The sequence below is a fragment of the Ascaphus truei genome, chromosome 4 (assembly GCF_040206685.1).
Source record: "Ascaphus truei isolate aAscTru1 chromosome 4, aAscTru1.hap1, whole genome shotgun sequence".
NCBI classification, from domain to species: Eukaryota; Metazoa; Chordata; class Amphibia; order Anura; family Ascaphidae; genus Ascaphus; species Ascaphus truei.
In genome coordinates this window covers 9,331,555-9,353,989 of record NC_134486.1, presented here as the reverse complement: position 1 = coordinate 9,353,989, position 22,435 = coordinate 9,331,555, and the positions used below count along the sequence as shown (strand labels likewise).

The 22,435-nt window shown below is 47.9% G+C and overlaps 1 protein-coding gene across 3 annotated transcripts in view; it reads left to right on the top strand.

Moving 5' to 3' along the window:
• The first annotated feature begins 3,451 nt into the window (after positions 1-3,451).
• The window catches only part of DPYSL5 (dihydropyrimidinase like 5), a 177,655-nt gene continuing 158,671 nt past the window's right edge, over positions 3,452-22,435 (top strand). For all 3 annotated transcript variants that reach the window (XR_012800850.1, XR_012800849.1, XM_075595313.1), the window contains exon 1: positions 3,452-3,603. The gene's annotated coding sequence lies outside the window, so the exon portion shown is untranslated. The remainder of the gene's footprint in view (positions 3,604-22,435) is intronic.

Genomic DNA, 22,435 nt, shown 5'->3' with positions numbered 1-22,435 from the left:
TGTTTGTGGCTCAGTACTCCTCCATGTTTGGGGCTCAGTTCTCCTCCATTGTTTGGGGTTCAGTTCCCCTCCGTGTTTGGAGCTCAGTTCCCCTCCGTGTTTGGGGCTCAGTTCTCCTCCGTGTTTGGGGCTCAGTTCCCCTCAATGTTTGGGGCTCAGATCCCCTCCATGTTTGGGGCTCAGTTCCCCTCCATGTTTGGGGCTCAGATCCCCTCCATGTTTGGGGCTTAGATCCCCTCCATGTTTGGGGCTCAGTTCCCCTCCATGTTTGGGGCTCAGTTCTCCTCCATGTTTGGGGCTCAGTTCTCCTCCTTTGTTTGGGGCTGAGTTCTCCTCCATTGTTTGTGGCTCAGTTCTCCTCCATGTTTGGGGCTCAGGTCTCCTCCATTGTTTGGGGCTCAGTTTTCCTCCATTGTTTGGGGCTCAGATCCCCTCCATGTTTGGGGCTCAGATCCCCTCCATGTTTGGGGCTCAGTTCCCCTCCATGTTTGGGGCTCAGTTCCCCTCCATGTTTGGGGCTCAGTTCTCCTCCATGTTTGGGGCTCAGTTCCCCTCCATGTTTGGGGCTCAGTTCCCCTCCATGTTTGGGGCTCAGTCCCCCTCCATGTTTGGGGCTCAGTTCCCCTCCATGTTTGGGGCTCAGTTCTCCTCCATGTTTGGGGCTCAGTTCTCCTGCATGTTTGGGGCTCAGATCCCCTCCATGTTTGGGGCTCAGTTCCCCTCCATTTTTGGGGCTCAGTTCTCCTCCGTGTTTGGGGCTCAGGTCTCCTCCGTGTTTGGGGCTCAGGTCTCCTCCGTGTTTGGGGCTCAGATCCCCTCCATGTTTGGGGCTCAGTACCCCTCCATGTTTGGGGCTCAGTTCTCCTCCGTGTTTGGGGCTCAGGTCTCCTCCGTGTTTGGGGCTCAGATCCCCTCCATGTTTGGGGCTCAGTACCCCTCCATGTTTGGGGCTCAGTTCTCCTCCGTGTTTGGGGCTCAGATCCCCTCGATGTTTGGGGCTCAGTACCCCTCCATGTTTGGGGCTCAGGTCTCCTCCGTGTTTGGGGCTCAGGTCTCCTCCGTGTTTGGGGCTCAGGTCTCCTCCGTGTTTGGGGCTCAGATCCCCTCCATGTTTGGGGCTCAGATCCCCTCCATGTTTGGGGCTCAGTTCCCCTCCATGTTTGGGGCTCAGTTCCCCTCCATGTTTGGGGCTCAGTTCTCCTCCATGTTTGGGGCTCAGTTCCCCTCCATGTTTGGGGCTCAGTTCCCCTCCATGTTTGGGGCTCAGTCCCCCTCCATGTTTGGGGCTCAGTTCCCCTCCATGTTTGGGGCTCAGTTCTCCTCCATGTTTGGGGCTCAGTTCTCCTGCATGTTTGGGGCTCAGATCCCCTCCATGTTTGGGGCTCAGTTCCCCTCCATTTTTGGGGCTCAGTTCTCCTCCGTGTTTGGGGCTCAGGTCTCCTCCGTGTTTGGGGCTCAGGTCTCCTCCGTGTTTGGGGCTCAGATCCCCTCCATGTTTGGGGCTCAGTACCCCTCCATGTTTGGGGCTCAGTTCTCCTCCGTGTTTGGGGCTCAGGTCTCCTCCGTGTTTGGGGCTCAGATCCCCTCCATGTTTGGGGCTCAGTACCCCTCCATGTTTGGGGCTCAGTTCTCCTCCGTGTTTGGGGCTCAGATCCCCTCGATGTTTGGGGCTCAGTACCCCTCCATGTTTGGGGCTCAGGTCTCCTCCGTGTTTGGGGCTCAGGTCTCCTCCGTGTTTGGGGCTCAGGTCTCCTCCGTGTTTGGGGCTCAGTTCCCCTCCATGTTTGGAGTCTGTTTATTTGAGGTGCTCTTGAGATGTCGTTGTTTTTAAGCCGTCTTTTTATTAGTGTTGAATACATTTTGTTTCATTTTTGGTATCTTGAGTGATTGTTTGGGAAACTTTTTTTCTTCTGTGTATACATCGTGAAGGGATTCATTTGGGACACACACGAGTACAGCTCCAGTGGGTAGCTGAAACGTCGAGCCAATAAAATCATTTAATTTTGCATGTTTATGGTGTGCCTGTCCGTTTGTCATCTATCTATCTATACATACAGGTTCATATAATCATTTATTACTGTACCGTAAGTCCCCGTTTTACGACGCTTCGTTTTACGACGAAGGGCTTATTCAACGCTGTCCAATGCATCCCTATGGGCGGTTTTATGACGCCAAAATGGCTTATCCGACGCTCTTACGGCGCTTTTCAAAGCTGCAACATTATGTCAACCAGAAGGCTGCAGTCAGGGAAATCATCCAGATCAGTCTTGTGAAGGTTTAGTGGTGTATTTAGGCCCTTAAACATGGCGAACAGTTTTATTATACAGTTCTGGATTCAATACTGTAAATAGATATAAGGGTATGCCTGTAAATAGATATAAGGGTATGCCTGTAAATAGATATAAGGGTATGCCTGTAAATAGATATAAGGGTATGCCTGTAAATAGATATAAGGGTTTGCCTGTAAATAGATATAAGGGTATGCCTGTAAATAGATATAAGGGTATGCCTGTAAATAGATATAAGGGTATGCCTGTAAATAGATATAAGGGTTTGCCTGTAAATAGATATAAGGGTATGCCTGTAAATAGATATAAGGGTATGCCTGTAAATAGATATAAGGGTTTGCCTGTAAATAGATATAAGGGTATGCCTGTAAATAGATATAAGGGTATGCCTGTAAATAGATATAAGGGTTTGCCTGTAAATAGATATAAGGGTATGCCTGTAAATAGATATAAGGGTATGCCTGTAAATAGATATTAATGGTATGCCTGTGAATAGAGTCTTTATATCATAATGTATGTGTGTGCTGCATATCTTATTGCCTGCGCAAAATATTTGGTGTATTTTAGTGTTAAAAATGCCGTCAGGAACGGAACCTTCCATTTAAACAGTGTTCCTATGGGAAAATGTGATTCGCTTTACGACGCTTCGCTATCAGACGCCATTTTGAGTAACGCATTGCGTCGGATAACCGAGGACTGCCTGCACACCTCTTATTATAAATATATATATGTGGATTGTATTACTTATGCAGCTGTAAATCTCTATTTATAGTCAGTACATCTCAGGATCTCTATTTGTATCTTTATATAAAGGCCCCATTGCATATGGCTGCCTGCACATGACATAGGCCTGGCCTCTCTCAGCCATTGTCAGGTACCACAGATCTCCATGGTAACCACAGCCCTCAGAAATCAGACAACCGCCACCCTCCCAACCAGAGAAACCGCCCCGACCGCAATGCGCGCTGGGTGGTGTAGTCCAGCCACGCCCAATGACATCTACTACGACCGCTTAAAGAACTACTACCCGCCCAGGCCAATCAGACACGTCCTTACGTGTGCTACCTAGCTTGCTGGGACACATGACGGCTCACCCATTGGTCCGCTCCCCTGTCGCTCACGGTAGAAGCGGCGCCTGTTCTTTTTGTTCGCCACGCCTGCCCTGTTTCAAGTTGCTGTGAGAGGCACACGCAGGCAGTGGTGAGAAGCATCCCCTGCTTGCCGCTGTCAGCCAGAGCTGCTAGAGCCTGCACCGGAGCGAGGAGGGACACCGGAGCCAGGAGGGACACCGGAGCCAGGAGGGACACCGGAGCAGGTATGAGGCAGTGCATGCCCACTGTGCAATGGGAACAGGTAGTAGTAACCCATTTAAGGCTGCATTAGAAACAGGCATTAACCCATTTAGTGCTGCATTAGAAACAGGCATTAACCCATTTATTGCTGCATTAAAACAGGCATTAACCCATTTAATGCTGCATTAGAAACAGGCATTAACCCATTTATTGCTGCATTAGAAACAGGCATTAACCCATTTAATGCTGCATTAGAAACAGGCATTAACCCATTTATTGCTGCATTAGAAACAGGCATTAACCCATTTAGTGCTGCATTAGAAACAGGCATTAACCCATTTATTGCTGCATTAAAACAGGCATTAACCCATTTAATGCTGCATTAGAAACAGGCATTAACCCATTTATTGCTGCATTAGAAACAGGCATTAACCCATTTAATGCTGCATTAGAAACAGGCATTAACCCATTTAATGCTGCATTAGAAACGGGCATTAACCTATTTAATGCTGCATTAGAAACGGGCATTAACCCATTTAATGCTGCATTAGAAACAGGCATTAACCCATTTATTGCTGCATTAGAAACAGGCATTAACCCATTTAATGCTGCATTAAAAACGGGCATTAACCTATTTAATGCTGCATTAGAAACATGCAGTAACCCATTTAATGCTGCATTAGAAACAGGCATTAACCCATTTAATGCTGCATTAAAAACGGGCATTAACCTATTTAATGCTGCATTAGAAACATGCAGTAACCCATTTAATGCTGCATTAGGAACATGCAGTAACCCATTTAATGCTGCATTAGGAATATGCATTAACCCATTTGATGCTGCATTAGAAACACTAACCAATATAATGCTGCATTAAGAACATTAACCCATTTAATGCTAGGAAATGCATTAAACCCATTTATTGCTGCACTGGGTGCATCAGTACCCCTCTCAGTACGGCAATGGAAGCATGCATTAACCCCCCCCCCCCCCCCCTCAGTGCCTTACTGTGGGTATTTAGGGAAGGTACTGGGTACACGCAGTCTTGCAAATCCCCCTGGCACTGAAGGGGTTAAGGCTGTGCATGGAAACAATACACGCCTTGTAATATAATGCAGCGCGTTATTGAGCACTGCTGATACTGTCCTCATCATGTGAACTCCTGACTCATTGTATCCTGTACAATAGACTCAGATCTGCATTTAGAGGGGTCTCCCACTTTGGGGTCCTGTTATCCAGGAGATTTGGCTGATATGAAGGATATCTTCCCCTCCTCCATCGACTTGCAGTGGGTTGGGGGGCCTAGTATAGTGGAGGGATAGGTAAGTGATGGGAGGATGGGATTCTGCTCCTGTCACATGTTGGAGTGATGGTTTCTGGTTGGATGGGGGGTCTCAGCAGAGCCCCCGTCCTATTATACAGAGCAGCTGCTCACACAGGCCTAAGCATCCGAGCGACTCCATGTCAAAATACATTCACATAGCATTCATATCACAGGGGCCCTGTATCCCACGTCCCGCACACAACATCCCAGCTATGGCAAACATTTATATTGGGAGGGATGCTAATTCCACGTAGAATCTGGATACATGCAGTACACATTTACATTAAAGGGGCTGTTAATTCAGTGAACATTATGGACGCTCATGTACAACATATTTATAATGCAATATATAAGCTTTAAATGACATGTATAAATTAATATTTTACATTAATTTTTTTATTCATTTAATTTAATTTAATATTTTCAGCAGTTATTGGCCAGATATTTATAGAATAAGGCCGGTTGTATGTCAGTCACCAGATATTTAATATAGCATGCTGCTGATTCTGTCTAGAAACATGCTCCTGTATTAGGCATTCAGAACATAGGAGCTGTCCGTTCCATGTATGTTGTGCACACGCGTGTGATAGATATTTAAATGAAAGGTACTTTAATGCAGCAGATGTGGAATAACGAGTCTGTTCACTCTTTACTCAATTACAGCAGGCATTTAATACCAAGGGAGTGTTAATTCCATGTATACAGTATATACAGTACACATCACAAGGAACTAAGAACCCCATGCACAGGAACATACATGTACTGTACATAATATCCCTAACACAGCGAAATAAAGTGACCACACCACTTCAGCACTAACAAAGTGCCAATATAATGAATGCCCTGTGTCATTAGGACATTGATGAATGATAAGACATTTGCACACGTCCCTCATTGTGACCATTGTAACCTATTATAATAGTACAATAACTTGGATGAAAATCAAGTATCAATGTCTCTGACCTCTTATCGTATATATATATTTGTGTGTGTGTGTATAGCTTCTATCTATCCTATCTATCCTATCTATCCTATCTATCCTATCCTATCTATCCTATCTATCCTATCTATCCTATCTATCCTATCTATCCTATCTATCCTATCTATCTATCTATCTATCTATCTATCTATCTATCTATCTATCTATCTATCTATCTATCTATCTATCTATATCCAAATATCCATATATCCATATATCCACATATCCACTGCTTTGCTGTATATTGACTTGTGATATTGACAATGTCACGTATTATTTATAAGACCGTGGGACCGCTATAGGCAGATCACCTTTTAACCAATACGGGTATTGGAATTTAAATGCGTTTTATAACGCAAGGGGGCTGATTACCCTGGCACCTTTCTTTGTAGGTGTCATTTAACCAGTCTTTTAGCCAATCTGGGAATTGCGCTGGGTGTAAAGCAATCTTTGCCCTCTGGGTGGGTGATAAGGTGGAAGTGTTTTTCATTGTATGAAATAACAGATTATCCAGTGTTTTCTTTGGGGATTCTCAATAGGGAAAAAAAAGCCAAGGATTGAAGGCCATATTTATTAAGGGTTACTAAGCCGTAAAACGCCTTGCAGAGCCGTAACACACCCTAATGCCCACTACATCACTGCCGACCGGTACATTACAAGCCCCCCTCTTTCCGTGCCGGGGTCGGTAACAATCCCTGCCTGGGATATGATGTGCCGCTCTCTCTCTGCCTGGAGGGCGGCAGCAGGTTAGATTCCAGCCGGGGACTCATTGTGTGCTCGGTAATCAGTCCGGACAGCCGGTGCCGGAGCCATAACACACAGATCTGCTGTTGGATTTGGTGCCTTGGGGCCCTCGGGGGGGGGGAGAGAAGCAGGTGCAGATTGTCTGTGTGTATTGGGGGATGAAGCACAGCGTCTGGGCGGTTTTGTTATTTTCTTGTGGTGGGTGTGTCCTGGTAGTTGGTACTCTACGGAAGGGGGTCTCAAGCCCCCCTCCAACAGGTCAGGTTCCCAGAATATCCTAGCTTCCGCATAGGGGGCTCAATCGACTTCGACTGAGCCTCTGAGCCATCTGTGCTGAAGCAGGGACTGACTGAGCCACCTGTGCTGAAGCAGGGACTGACTGAGCCACCTGTGCTGAAGTAGAGATATCCTGAAAACTTGACCTGTGGGGGGGGGGGGGCTTGAGGGCTAGGGTTGAACCCCCCTGCTCTACTAGACCCCCCCCCCCCATCCTTTGTAGCCAGGCGGCCCTGAATCGCATTGGGAAGGCGTTAGACCCCAGCGGGCTCTGCAGAGGTTTCATTGCGTGTTTAATCAGCGCTGATATACTGTATATAGTGAGACGCTGAGCTATTGCCTTCAGAGAATGTATGTCACCGCAGCGTCCCTTCCCAGTGTGTATAATACGAGGGGAGCATGATGAAGAATTGCCGGCTGTATTGAAATGTACAGTAGTTGTTGCTATGGAGAGATATGACTTTGTCCTACAAGTGACGGTAATGGGCTTGTGTGTCAGCGGCTCTCGGCAGCATACGGTAACTAATGCTAGAAACCATGAAGGATATTTTTTTTAAACAGTTTTTTTTATGCTTGTGGTGCTGTTTTGTCCTTTAGTATTGCCTCGGTTAGGTAGAAATTGATAAAGAAGTCCATGCGAAGCCATGGGATTCAATATAAATCACATATATAAATATTAGGGCTGTACCGAGTACCCGGTAATTACCCGGTACCCGGAGATGACCCGGCACCAGGGGGTCTGGAACCGGTGCCGGGTAATTTCCGTTCTGCTGTGCTCCCTCGGTCCTCCTTGGAGAACGTCAGGAGCAGAGCTGCAGAACACTTACCTGCAGCGGAGGGTTGCGGAGGACCACGGCGACAAAAGTGGGAGCAGCGGCAGACATGCTGGTGGTGGCAGCAGAGGACGTCCTTGTTGAGCCGGTGGGAGCAGCGGAGCACATCACAGCCGATGCCGGTGGGAGCCGGGTAACGTTACCGGGGCAGGTGCGTTACTATTGTAAAGCCAGCTCCTCCCCGGCTCTCCAATAGGAACGCTCCTGCATCCGGTCACATGTTACCCGGCTCTCACCGGCATCCGCTGCGATGTGTTCCGACGCTCCTACCGGCTCAACAAGGGCGTTGCCACCGCCACCAGGATGTCTGCCGCTGCTCCTTACCCTCCGCAGCGGTCTTCTTCACCCTCGGCCGCCGGCTGCAGGTAATTCAATGCTTCCCGGCCGGCTACCCGCTACCCGGTCCGGCAAAATTTCTATTTTTCCCCGGGTACCCAGTTGTCTTCAATTTAAAGGACTCGGAACAACACTAATAAATATATATACTGTATCATTTTTTATTTTATCGAACTAAAGAGGGGCCGGATTTTTTTTATCGGATTTGGGTCCTCCTCGGATCAAACGGATTTTTTTTACCACCGACGATCCAATCCGCGGATTCCGCACTCTGCTGCTGTATTTTAAGTATCCAATCTGTGGATTGCGGCATCAGCGGATTTTTAAAATCCACCCGTAGATTGTATCCAATGGCGTTTTTTTTTTAAATTGAATCCGCACGGATTGAAACCGGAACAGTCCGGCGACGGATTTGACACCGCCGAACGGACCTTGAATAGAAAGCCCGGGAAATTCCGCGGAACGGATTTTGACAGTTTCGCCATCTCTACTCCCATTCTTACTTTTGGTCGTCGTCTTGGTCTTTGACTTTCCCTTGGAATCCAGTCGAGTAACGTCCCTTTCCAACTATGGTCATTTCTTCTTGCGATACGTCCGGCCCACTGACATTTTAATGTCTTCCTCCTTGTGATGCTATCACAGATTTCTGTTTGCTTTCAACCTCATCCATACGTTTTCGTGTCTCTTTGGGTAATACCCAGCATACATCTCTCCATACTGTATGTCTTTGACTTGTCTGGAGCTTCTGAATTACCTTCACATTTAGGGTCCAAGTTCCACTTTCATACGCGAGCGCATGCAGAATACTGCACATTGGTCAAGGCACTTTCAAGTTGAGGTTCCCTTGAATGATCGTCTTGGTTCTTCCAAATGTGCTCCATCCCATCGTCATCCCCCAATTTCTTCTAGTTCTCTGATTTGTTGTTTGAGGTCTTCGGGATTTGTGCGGAAAATAACAATGTCATCTGCAAATCCTAGGTGACTCGAGTATTCACTTTTCATTTTGATTCTCTTTTCTTCCCAGATCAATGTCTTGAACAATTCTTCACGTGTTGCGGGGGATGGGGGGCGGGGAGGGGTTGGAGTGGGGGAGGAGGGGTAAAAGGGGAGAGGAGGGGGGGTGAGGCATGTGAGGGGTGGGAGGAGGAAGAGGGGTGTCCAAAGTAGGGAGAGTTCAAAATATTTTTTTTCAATTTCTAACAATAGTTGGACTGCTTTTTGTCTCAATCTTTGCTCTTCAAGTCGGCTTCTCCTTTGTTCCGTTTCAGAATTTCGGACTGCTGATATAGCAGATCTTAAAAGTTATTAATTAAACATTCATCACCCATGTGCCCCCTACACCTCTCCCCCATCACCTTTGTAATGCCTACATACCCCCCCAAACCTGGCTGGACCCAGCTTTCCCTCACCCCCACCCTCCCTGTAACAACCACCCTCTCCTTCTTCCTCGCTGTCCTGGGACGCCCGGCTCCTCTGCCGCCTCCTATCCACCATTTCTCTGAGCAAGTTGGCCACTGGGTGTTTGTTGTACCTGGAAGGCTATATATCTGGCACGTGACATCAGACATCAAGTTTGGTGGCTCTAAGATTAAACGTGTGGATTTCTATAGCCGGACAAACAAACAAACTTTCTGAATTATAGTATAATATATTGGGATTCTTGCCCTTCTTGTCTATCTTCCCTCGTCCTGTTTGCTGCAAGATCAGAATTTAGTTTGGGGGGAGATGTATAAAAGAAAGTGCCGGAAACTGTGTTGTTTTCATCCTGCGTCTTTGTGTGACAATGTATCAATGTCTTTGGTCCATGTGTTAATGTGGGGAGCTAGAGAGGGGTTACATGACCCACAGATTGTAATGAGCTGGATCAGGCTTTGCGTCTTTGAATGTTTTATTGAATGAGTTTTATTGTTTGGTACATTTGACAGAAACGCAGAAAATGGAGCAGTGCCTGGAAACCAGCTTCTTCTCGCTCTCTCTTTGCATCGGCACGTTCTCCTCTGTGTGTCTCGTGCCGTCACTTCCCGTACTCGCTGGGTAACTGAGAAACATCAGGAACCGGGCTAACACGTTTCCCTGACACAGCTGCAAGGGGGTGGCACAGGGAACCCCCCTCCCAGGAGCATCTCCTGCACCCCCAAAACATGGTGCAAAGTTACAGCCTGCTATCTGCTAATGCTTTGCCTGGCTAATCATGCCGCCAGGGGATCGTCTTCCATGTGAGACACCAGGGCGGCGCTGGCAACCGCACTGTGCCCCTTTCTATCAGCCACTTCCGGTCACCCGCACAGAGGGTCTGATTCTTACACGGGCAAGCCGGCGTGTGCATGATTGATTGGACCAAACGCCACGCTATGTAACACCTCCGCCCCCAAACCTAAACGGGATCAGCTTTGCGGCTGGACCATACTCAACCCTGATGTATACTCCGTCCCACAACGAGCAGCCAAGTTACCTTTAGTTTCAACATTGCCCCTTATTCCCAGTAGAGTGTAAGCTCTCAGGATCAGTGCCCTCATTACCTCTCTGCACCTGTTTGTATGTCATTTTGTTGATGTAATATACATAACTTTGTACCCCCCACCCCCCCCCCCCCCCCGTACCACGCTGCGGAACATGTTGGCGCTTTGCAAATAAACGATAATAATAATAATAATAATAATAATAATGCCTTAGAACAGTGGTTCTCACTGTGGTCCCTGGACCACCAGTGGTACCCAAAGCCTTGTAACATTCCCGTTAGATAGCTTTCTTCTGCAGTCCCTGCACTTTCTACCACAATTAAATACTGATTCACAAAACTGAGCAGCCAATCAACGCGTGGGAACTTTCCCAACCAGCCAATCAGAGCCTAGCCGGCTAGAAAAGCCGGGCCAGCGGGAATTCTAAAATAGCCAGGAGACATGCGCACGCCTGCCACCTCTCTCCCTGCCACCTCTCTCCCTGCCACCTCTCTCCCTGCCACCTCTCTCCCTGCCACCTCTCTCCCTGCCACCTCTCTCCCTGCCACCTCTCTCCCTGGCCATCTCAATGCCACCCACTGGGCAGGCTCCACAGGTCTGGCAGAACAAGTGGCATCTCGGAGGACTGCCATTTATCTCCGGAACTGGTACTCCACCTTTCCCCGCAGACCAAATGCTATTCTCACCTCTGGGCCTCCTCTGGCTGCTTTGAACTCCGATGTTCAGCAGACTTACCGGCGCCCATGGGTTAGCTCGGGCAGCCTGTTTGGACATCGGTTCCGAATGTAAAAAGCACGTTACATTATATTAAAGTATCTTTTAATACACTTCTGTGTCTTGGGGGACAGGGAAGGAAAAATATTGTAGTTTTATTTCCATCTGCCTTATTCCCCCCACACTTTCCCTTGGACTCAGTTTGGACTCTCAGAGTCCCCCCTCAACCTTGTATACGGTTGGGGCACCCACAAACCCTATACTGGTTGTGGGTCACCTTGGCACTAGCTGGGGTACCCCCCTTAACCTAGGGATTCCCTCAGCGACAGGGATACATGTTTTATCCCTGTGGCTCATTCTCCTTTCTGGGCTGTGCTGAAGCAGGATACCCTAGTGGCGAGTCGCGCTTGCGTTTTCAGGGGGAGGTATTGCCGGGACAATGTGCCAACATGTACCCGAGAATCAGGCATGATTCCCGGGTACGTTTATAGGGGAACCGACAACTCCGGACCCCAACCTACTGTCAACGGTTCCTCCTCAAAACACTCCCTTGAAACTCATACCCTAGCAATCCCTGCTCGCTGGCACGCCCGGAAACTCATACCCTAGCAATCCCTGCTCGCTGGCACGCCCGGAAACTCATACCCTAGCAATCCCTGTCTGCTGGCACGCCCGGAAACTCATACCTAGCAATCCCTGCTCGCTGGCACGCCCGGAAACTCATACCTAGCAATCCCTGCTCGCTGGCACGCCCGGAAACTCATGCCCTAGCAATCCCTGTCTGCTGGCACGCCCGGAAACTCATGCCCTAGCAATCCCTGTCTGCTGGCACGCCCGGAAACTCAAACCCTAGCAATCCCTGTCTGCTGGCACGCCCGGAAACTCATACCCTAGCAATCCCTGCTCGCTGGCACGCCCGGAAACTCATGCCCTAGCAATCCCTGTCTGCTGGCACGCCCGGAAACTCATGCCCTAGCAATCCCTGTCTGCTGGCACGCCCGGAAACTCTTGCCCTAGCAATCCCTGTCTGCTGGCACGCCCGGAAACTCTTGCCCTAGCAATCCCTGCTCGCTGGCACGCCCGGAAACTCATGCCCTAGCAATCCCTGCTCGCTGGCACGCCCGGAAACTCATACCCTAGCAATCCCTGTCTGCTGGCACGCCCGGAAAAGGAAAAACACAAAAAATACTTTTGTTACAGGCAATACATTGGAATGGTGCAATGTTACTGGGCACAAGAGCTAACTCTCTTGGACCCTTATACACGGAACAGGGGTAACCAAAACGGGCTTGACCTTTATTAAAGAGCCTGGTTACCCCCTCCCATCACAATAATCTTCTATCGGGGACAAGTCCGGGGTCTTAGAAATTGGGGATAAGTTATCCATGTTTTAGAGGTCCGTATAGAATTTGGCAAATTCCTCTGATTGTACGTCACTCCTCCTCCTTCCATTCTAATGGCAGGGACCAAAGTTCTCCACCTAATCCCTCTGAGTTTATTTGCCAGCAGGCGGTCAGCCTTATCTCCTTTATCATAACGCATCCGTTTAGTCCACTTCAGGGCCTTCTCTACCTCCTCTAATTGTAAGCTCTTGAGTTCTACTCTTGCCTGACTTAAAATTTATAGACTTTCATTGACGGATTTTTCTTGTGTGACTGTTCTAACTGGACTATTTTTTCCGTTTTAATTTTTTTTTAATTTTCACTATTTTTACCTCTTTCTATACGTTGCTATTGAAATAAGCTGTCCCCTAATCGTGGCCTTAGGCCCCTCCCATAATACTGCTGATTCTACACACCCGTTATTAATATGGAAGTAATGTTTAAGCGACTCTCCAATTTCAGTGCTAATCTCTGGGTAGTTTAGTAGTGAGTTGTTCATCCTCCAATGGAAGAATCGCTTCCTAATAAATTGGGCGAGTCGAACAAGATCGCCACGGGGGCGTGGTCTGACCACGTAATAGGCCCTATATCTGAGTGGACCAATACTTCCAAGATATACGTGGGGAAACAAATATATTATCCATTCTTGAATACGAATCGTGGGGGTGAGTAAAACAGGGACATGTCAGATTCGCAGGTTCTGCCTTCGCACCCTGTTCTCCATATCGTCCATTCCATCCCTCGTAGCTCTGATCTCAGCATCGAGACGCAGGACCTCGCCGTCAGTATTTACTTGATTTTGTAGGGAAATGTCCGTCTTCTTTACAAGCTCCGTAGTTCTTTTAGCCAGAACGGAGATTTCTGTTTTGAATTCCCTTACGGCTCTATGCAGAGCTGACTGAAAGCCCGCTTGCATTTCTTTAAGCATGTTCTGGAGGTCCTGTTTAGTAATCACTGCGTCTCCCTCTGTCAGTAGCAGCTCCTCACCTGCTGTGGCCCTCTCTGGCTGATTTCTTAGGCTGCGCTTATAGTGCAGGCGACGCGACATCGCAGCAAAACATGTATTGCCGCCGTCGCGTGCGCTTATAGTAAGCGCGACGCAACGGGAGCGACACGAAATTTTGAAGCCGGTCAAATTTTGATTTTTCAGAGGCTGTCGCCACATGTGACAGCCTCTGAACCAATCAATGGCCAGGTCACTTGCGACGTCGCTGTGAAGCGAAATACAACTTTTGCGGTTGGCGATGAGTGACGTCATCCGTCGCGCGGCCTAAGTGTGGCTTTTCTGTTGGTGATATCCTCCTCAAGATCCGTTACTTGCCTCTCTCCCTTGTTATTGCCTGCAGGTGTGCGCTCAGCTCAGCGGCGCCATCTTTGTTTTTTCTTCTCTCCGGTGCCGCTTACTGCCCGCGGCTGAAGCGGGAGAGATCCGGGGTCCCCGCTTCAGCGTCTTCTTAGAGGACATCCCCGCCCGTTCCTCCGGCTGGTCGGATGTCTCGCGCGGCTAAACGAAGCTGCGATCGGGGGATTTTAACTAATGTTCCCGCCGGGGTGCACGGAGCTTCCCTAGCCTGGGTGCACCCGCATTGTCGCGCGCGCCTGATAAATGGCCCATTTAATTACGAGTTTTATGTATCATGTAATTAAATACATTGCAGAATGAATACATCACTAGATAATTAATCTACTCCTACCCCCTTTTATTTTACATAGGTGGGAAACCGGGGGTCTCCGGAGCTGAACCGCGGTCATTTCATCCCCGGGGACCCTCTGCTTCCAGAGATGCTTACCTCCGTACGGGGTGCTGGTATCTCTGTGGAGTTTAAATGTCCTGGTCAAGCGGACCAATAGGAAGATGCAACCGGGTGGCGTCACGGCTTCCTATTGGCCCGAGGGACCCGGGACATTTTAAACGCCGCCATTATGTTAGGCACACAGTTTCTCTACCTGCAGGGATACCGGCACCCCCTACAGAGGTATCTCTGGAGACAGGGGTCTCCGGAGCTGGAATGAACATAGTTCTGCTCCGCAGACCCCCCCCTTGCTTCAATCCTGTAATTAATATAAATGATACCTTTTATTGCTGCTTTAAATGTCCCACTTTTGCTGGCCAGTGACCTCACGGCGTCCTATAAGCCTGTGGCATGCGGGGGGTTGAATTACCAGGAAGCAACCCGCAGCACCTTGTCTGGTATCTCCGGAAGCAGGCCCCCTCCCTGGAGCTGAAATTAAAGGGGTTCAGCTCCAGCGCCCCCTGCTTCCCACTTATGTAATAAAAGGGGGAGGGGAGGTAGGTGGATTGCTCCTTTAATCCATACTATGCGGCGTGCGACGAATAATACCGGAGAAATAAGACAAACTTACGCCTTATTTCCCAGGTATCATTTGTTTAACCCTGCGGAGTATGTATGTATTTATATCTCTATTTATATAGCGCCATTAATGTACATAGCACTTCCCAGCAGTAATACACGTGACACTCATAAATAACACAAATAATACATAACGGGAAGAAGCGCTTGCCCTGCAGAGCTTACAATCTAATTAGTATGGATTCATTTGGCTGCAGGCGTATATAAGACAGTTGTCCCCCTCTCATATTAGTCTCTCTGCTCCTCAACAAATCCTGCTTCAAAAAGCCGTTTGTGAGCAGCGTGGACACGCGGGTTTGCTGCCCCCGGCGGGAGGCGTGCCCGCGCCAGAAGTGCCAGTGTCGCAGTTCAGTGATTAGGCCCCGTAGTAAGAGGCCTGTCTTTCAGCCCGTCCCTGGAACGCATTGCACGGTTTAACCCATTCGTGAGCACGCGTTTTCACTGACACACGCATGTCCCTCACAGATCAGACTCGGGTATATTTACAGAGCTGCTTCGGGGAAGAAGTTGGGACATATGTCAGAAACGGTGTGAGGATAAATGCGCGCTCCCATTACATCCGATGCTGATGGATTACTAGGTGACATCTTTTTCTGATTACATTTGATGCCACAGGTGCAGACACCCATGTAAATTACTCAGGTGGAATTGCCGTTAATACATTTACGGATAGTATACACCCTGGTGTTGTCATGGTTACTAAATTCCTTGGTGACCATTATGTGTTGGCAACCCTTGCACCTCTGACACGGAAGGATCCCACTGATCGTGTGAGTAACCATGTAGGTGCTGGGTGACCCCCAGTGAAGTGCACCAAAGCATCTCTCAGGTTTCTTGCTCGCCTACTAACCATAGCCGGATGTGTAAGCAGGACAGCCCTGAGGTCACAGTCATGCAATAGGATGTGCCAGTGTTTCTGTAATATGTCCTTAGTACGGTCCCATTGGTTGTTGTATGTGCCGATGATTCTCACAATACGTTTTTCTGGTGCCTTGGGTTTATCTGTGATAAGCTCTGAGCGTTGTTGGTGCTTGGCTCTCTTATACGCTCCCTTGATTATTTTGTGACTATATCCCCTCGGTTAGACAGGTTGGTCCCATTGGGATCAAAGAAAAAGACCCTCCAATTGCATGCACTCTGATTATTAATGGCTGATAAAGGTAAGTATTAGGAGTTACTATGGCTCTATCCGAAATGAAAGGGTCTTTTTAATAAAATCAAAAACAATAACATTTTATTACATCAAGAAGTATATATATGTGACATTGTGAAAAAAATTCATATAAAACACATTTGTTTAAAATCCCCGTAGTGGAGTTGTAGTATTGATTTCCTTAGATATAGAAAATTGATAGGTAATTATTGTTATATATATATTTTTCTTTGCCTAAATGGTTAAGTCCCAATACTACTGCGATACTACTATATCCCCTCTCCAGGAATCTGTTCGCCATGTCCACCGCTTGTTCCTCCCAATCACTGTCTTCTCTGCAATTTCTCCGAAGTGTGAGGCATTGAGCAGTCGGGATCCCATTTACCAGAGACCTAGGATGGTGGCTGCTAGCTAGCAGGAGGCTGGTAGTGGCGCTGCTCTTGCTATAGATGGTAGTGCTAAGAGCTCCGTTCATCCCCTTGGATATTGTTAGGTCCTGGAAGGGTAGAGAAGGGTAGAGATTTGACGTTAGATAGATAGATTCATAGATAGATTCATAGATTCATAGATTCATAGATTGATAGATTGATAGATTGATGATAGATACACAGATTGATAGACAGACTGATACAGACTGATACAGACTGATACAGACTGATACAGACTGATACAGACTGAGACAGACTGAGACAGACTGAGACAGACTGAGACAGACGCAGACGCAGACAGACAGACAGACAGATATAGACAGGCAGACAGACAGACAGACAGATATAGACAGGCAGACAGACAGACAGACAGATATAGACAGGCAGACAGACAGACAGACAGATATAGACAGGCAGACAGACAGACAGATATAGACAGGCAGACAGACAGATATAGACAGGCAGACAGACAGATATAGACAGGCAGACAGACAGACAGACAGATATAGACAGGCAGACAGACAGACAGACAGATATAGACAGGCAGACAGACAGACAGACAGATATAGACAGGCAGACAGACAGATATAGACAGGCAGACAGACAGATATAGACAGGCAGACAGACAGATATAGACAGGCAGATAGACAGATATAGACAGGCAGACAGACAGATATAGACAGGCAGATAGACAGACAGACAGATATGCAGATATAGACAGATAGACAGATATGCGGATATAGACAGACAGATATGCGGATATAGACAGACAGACAGATATGCAGATATAGACAGATAGACAGATATGCGGATATAGACAGACAGATATGCGGATATAGACAGACAGACAGATATGCAGATATAGACAGACAGACAGATATGCAGATATAGACAGACAGACAGATATGCAGATATAGACAGACAGATAGACAGATATGCAGATATAGACAGATATGCAGATATAGACAGATATGCAGATATAGACAGATATGCAGATATAGACAGATATGCAGATATGCAGATATAGACAGATATGCAGATATAGACAGATATGCAGATATAGACAGATATGCAGATATAGACAGATATGCAGATATAGACAGATATGCAGATATAGACAGATATGCAGATATAGACAGATATGCAGATATAGACAGATATAGACAGATATGCAGATATAGACAGATATGCAGATATAGACAGATATGCAGATATAGACAGATATGCAGATATGCAGATATAGACAGATATGCAGATATAGACAGATATGCAGATATAGACAGATATGCAGATATAGACAGATATGCAGATATAGACAGATATGCAGATATAGACAGATATGCAGATATAGACAGATATAGACAGATATAGACAGATAGACAGATATAGACAGATAGACAGATATGCAGATATAGACAGATATGCAGATATAGACAGATATGCAGATATAGACAGATATGCAGATATAGACAGATATAGACAGATAGACAGATATAGACAGATAGACAGATATAGACAGATAGACAGATATGCAGATATAGACAGATAGACAGATATGCAGATATAGACAGACAGATATAGACAGATAGACGGATACAGTGATATACAAGCCCCCACTGTCAGTAATAAAGTACATTTTCCCAAACCCCACACATTGTGTAGGTGTCCCTGGCACTAATTGAACTCACAGCCTTCTATACTAAAGACAAGGATCTTAACCCCTACTCTTCCCCTGAGTAGTCTTCCCTGCCCGGTTGGCTGAGCGGCTGGTGCTTACCTTGATGTATCCGCCCATTAACGCTCTGGTGACTGCGCTCGCCCATTTGAAGAGCAGCAGGAGGAGCAGCAGGAGGAGCAGCAGAAAGTGTGGGAACGTGTAGAGGAGATTGGGGAGAGTGGACGGTTCATCGGAGAATAGGTGTGCTGAGAGGTCCATGCTCTGCATAGTGGGAGTAATGCGAGTGCGAGACCTCACTCTGGCAGTGGACGGTTCATCAGAGAATAGGTGTGCTAAGAGGTCCATGCTCTGCATAGTGGGAGTAATGCAAGTGCGAGACCTCACTCTGGCAGTGGGTGGTTCATCAGAGAATAGGTGTGCTGGGAGGTCCATGCTCTGCATAGTGGGAGTAATGCAAGTGCGAGACCTCAGTCTGGCAGTGGACGATTCATCGGAGAATAGGTGTTCTGAGAGGTCCATGCTCTGCATAGTGGGAGTAATGCGAGTGCGAGACCTCACTCTGGCAGTGGGTGGTTCATCAGAGAATAAGTGTTCTGAGAGGTCCATGATCTGCATAGTGGGAGTAATGCGAGTGCGAGACCTCACTCTGGCAGTGCACGGTTCATCGGAGAATAGGTGTGCTGGGAGGTCCATGCTCTGCATAGTGGGAGTAATGCGAGTTCGAGACCTCAGTCTGGCAGTGGACGATTCATCGGAGAATAGGTTTGCTTGGAGGTCCATGCTCTGCATAGTGGGAGTAATGCGAGTGCGAGACCTCACTCTGGCAGTGGGTGGTTCATCAGAGAATAGGTGTGCTGAGAGGTCCAAGATCTGCATAGTGGGAGTAATGTGAGTGCGAGACCTCAGTCTGGGAGTGGACGGTTCATCGGAGAATGGGTGTGCTGGGAGGTATATGCTCTGCATAGTGGGAGTAATGCGAGTGCGAGACCTCACTCTGGCAGTGGGTGGTTCATCAGAGAATAGGTGTTCTGAGAGGTCCATGATCTGCATCGTTGGAGTAATGCGAGTGCGAGACCTCACTCTGGCAGCGGGTTGTTCATCAGAGAATAGGTGTGCTGAGAGGTCCATGCTCTGCATAGTGGGAGTAATGCGAGTGCGAGACCTCACTCTGGCAGTGGGTTGTTCATCAGAGAATAGGTGTGCTGAGAGGTCCATGATCTGCATAGTGGGAGTAATGTGAGTGCGAGACCTCAGTCTGGGAGTGGACGGTTCATCGGAGAATGGGTGTGCTGGGAGGTCCATGCGCTGCATAGTGGGAGTAATGCGAGTGCGAGACCTCACTCTGGCAGTGGGTGGTTCATCAGAGAATAGGTGTTCTGAGAGGTCCATGATCTGCATCGTTGGAGTAATGCGAGTGCGAGACCTCACTCTGGCAGTGGGTTGTTCATCAGAGAATAGGTGTTCTGAGAGGTTCATGCGCTGCATAGTGGGAGTAATGAGAGTGCGAGACCTCACTCTGGCAGTGGGTGGTTCATCAGTGAATAGGTGTTCTGAGAGGTCCATGATCTGCATCGTTGGAGTAATGCGAGTGCGAGACCTCACTATGGCAGCGGGTTGTTCATCAGAGAATAGGTGTGCTGAGAGGTCCATGATCTGCATCGTTGGAGTAATGCGAGTGCGAGACCTCACTCTGGCAGCGGGTTGTTCATCGGAGAATAGGTGTTCTGAGAGGTCCATGATCTGCATAGTGGGAGTAATGTGAGTGCGAGACCTCAGTCTGGGAGTGGACGGTTCATCGGAGAATGGGTGTGCTGGGAGGTCCATGCTCTGCATAGTGGGAGTAATGCGAGTGCGAGACCTCACTCTGGCAGTGGGTGGTTCATCAGAGAATAGGTTTTCTGAGAGGTCCATGCTCTGCATAGTGGGAGTAATGCGAGTGCGAGACCTCACTCTGGCAGCGGGTTGTTCATCAGAGAATAGGTGTGCTGAGAGGTCCATGATCTGCATAGTGGGAGTAATGCGAGTGCGAGACCTCACTCTGGCAGTGGACGTTTCATCGGAGAATAGGTGTTCTGAGAGGTCCATGATCTGCATCGTTGGAGTAATGCGAGTGCGAGACCTCACTATGGCAGCGGGTTGTTCATCAGAGAATAGGTGTGCTGAGAGGTCCATGCTCTGCATAGTGGGAGTAATGCGAGTGCGAGACCTCACTCTGGCAGCGGGTTGTTCATCAGAGAATAGGTGTGCTGAGAGGTCCATGATCTGCATCGTTGGAGTAATGCGAGTGCGAGACTTCACTCTGGCAGTGGGTTGTTCATCAGAGAATAGGTGTGCTGAGAGGTCCATGATCTGCATCGTTGGAGTAATGCGAGTGCGAGACCTCACTCTGGCAGCGGGTTGTTCATCGGAGAATAGGTGTTCTGAGAGGTCCATGATCTGCATAGTGGGAGTAATGCGAGTGCGAGTGCGAGACCTAACTCTGGCAGTGGATGATTCATCGGAGAATAGGTGTGCTGGTAGGTCCATGCCCTGCATAGTGGGAGTAATGTGAGTGCGAGACCTCACTCTGGCAGTGGATGATTCATCGGAGAATAGGTCTGCTGAGAGGTCCATGATCTGCATAGTGGGTGTAATTAAAGCTCTGGTGCCTGCGCTCGCCCCTTTGAAGAGCAGCAGGAGGAGCAGGAACGTGTAGAGGAGATTGGGGAGAGTGAACGGTTCATCGGAGAATAGGTGTGCTGGGAGGTCCATGCTCTGCATAGTGGGAGTAATGCGAGTGCGAGACCTCACTCTGGCAGTGGCAGAGAGGTCTGAGGACACTTCACACTGTGCATCATAAAGACCTGCCTGGAACCCCATGACATCATCACTGTATCCTAGCTGCAGTGTTTATAAAAGAACTCAGTAATGCAACGACTCCTGTTTAACTCTTTGGTGGCTGAGACCTAGGGAGTTAAAGTGTTATATAAAAGTGTTATTTACAGGGCTTGTTGCCATGGAAACACATGGTTCAATAGTTTTAAAGGAAATTCATCCCATATAGTTTTTCACAGCATTATAATGTTAATAGAATATGAATACTAGGGTCCCAGGGTGTAACAGCATTTTTCTAGTCCAACATTTGAATTTCAGTGCACATAACAATGTATAGTTATATAAATTAACATATTTACATGAATTCTTAAAAATTAAATACTCTAAATATTCACTCAAAAATGATTCAAGTTCTTAAAAAACTAATTTGACTGTATCTTTACAAACATTCAAAACATATTACTTTATTAAATATTTAAAAAATACAATATAACAAAATATATAAAATACCTCTTAAAATATATATTTTTAAGTTTTGATCCCCCAAAATTGATGACATCCTAAAGTATTAAATTAAAGAAATGCGGTTGAGAGAGAGAGAAGGAAGGGAGAGAAAGAGGAGTGGGGGGAGATAGAGGGAGAGAGTGTGTGAGAGGGAGAAGGAAGGGAGAGAAAGAGGAGTGAGGGGAGATAGAGGGAGAGAGTGTGTGAGAGGGAGAAGGAAGGGAGAGAAAGGGGAGAGGTGGGGATAGAGGGAGAGAGTGTGTGTGAGAGGGAGAAGGAAGGGAGAGAAAGGGGAGTGAGGGGAGATAGAGGGAGAGAGTGTGTGAGAGGGAGAAGGTAGGGAGAGAAAGAGGAGTGAGGGGAGATAGAGGGAGAGAGTGTGTGAGAGGGAGAAAGAAGGGAGAGAAAGAGGAGTGAGGGGAGATAGAGGGAGAGAGTGTGTGAGAGGGAGAAGGAAGGGAGAGAAAGGGGAGAGGGGGGGATAGAGGGAGAGAGTGTGTGTGAGAGGGAGAAGGAAGGGAGAGAAAGGGGAGTGGGGGGAGATAGAGGGAGAGAGTGTGTGAGAGGGAGAAGGAAGGGAGAGAAAGGAGAGTGGGGGGAGAGAGTGTGAGAGAGTGTGAGGGAGTAGGAAGAATGGGAAATGTGAGAGGGGGGAGATAGAGGGAGAGAGTGTTATAGAGAGAGAAGGAAGGGAGAGAAAGGGGAGTGGGGGGGATAGAGGGAGAGAGTGTGAGAGAGAAGGAAGGGAGAGAAAGGGGAGAGGGGGGGATAGAGGGGGAGAGGGGGGGATAGAGGGAGAGAGTGTGTGTGAGAGGGAGAAGGAAGGGAGAGAAAGGGGAGTGGGGAAGATAGAGGGAGA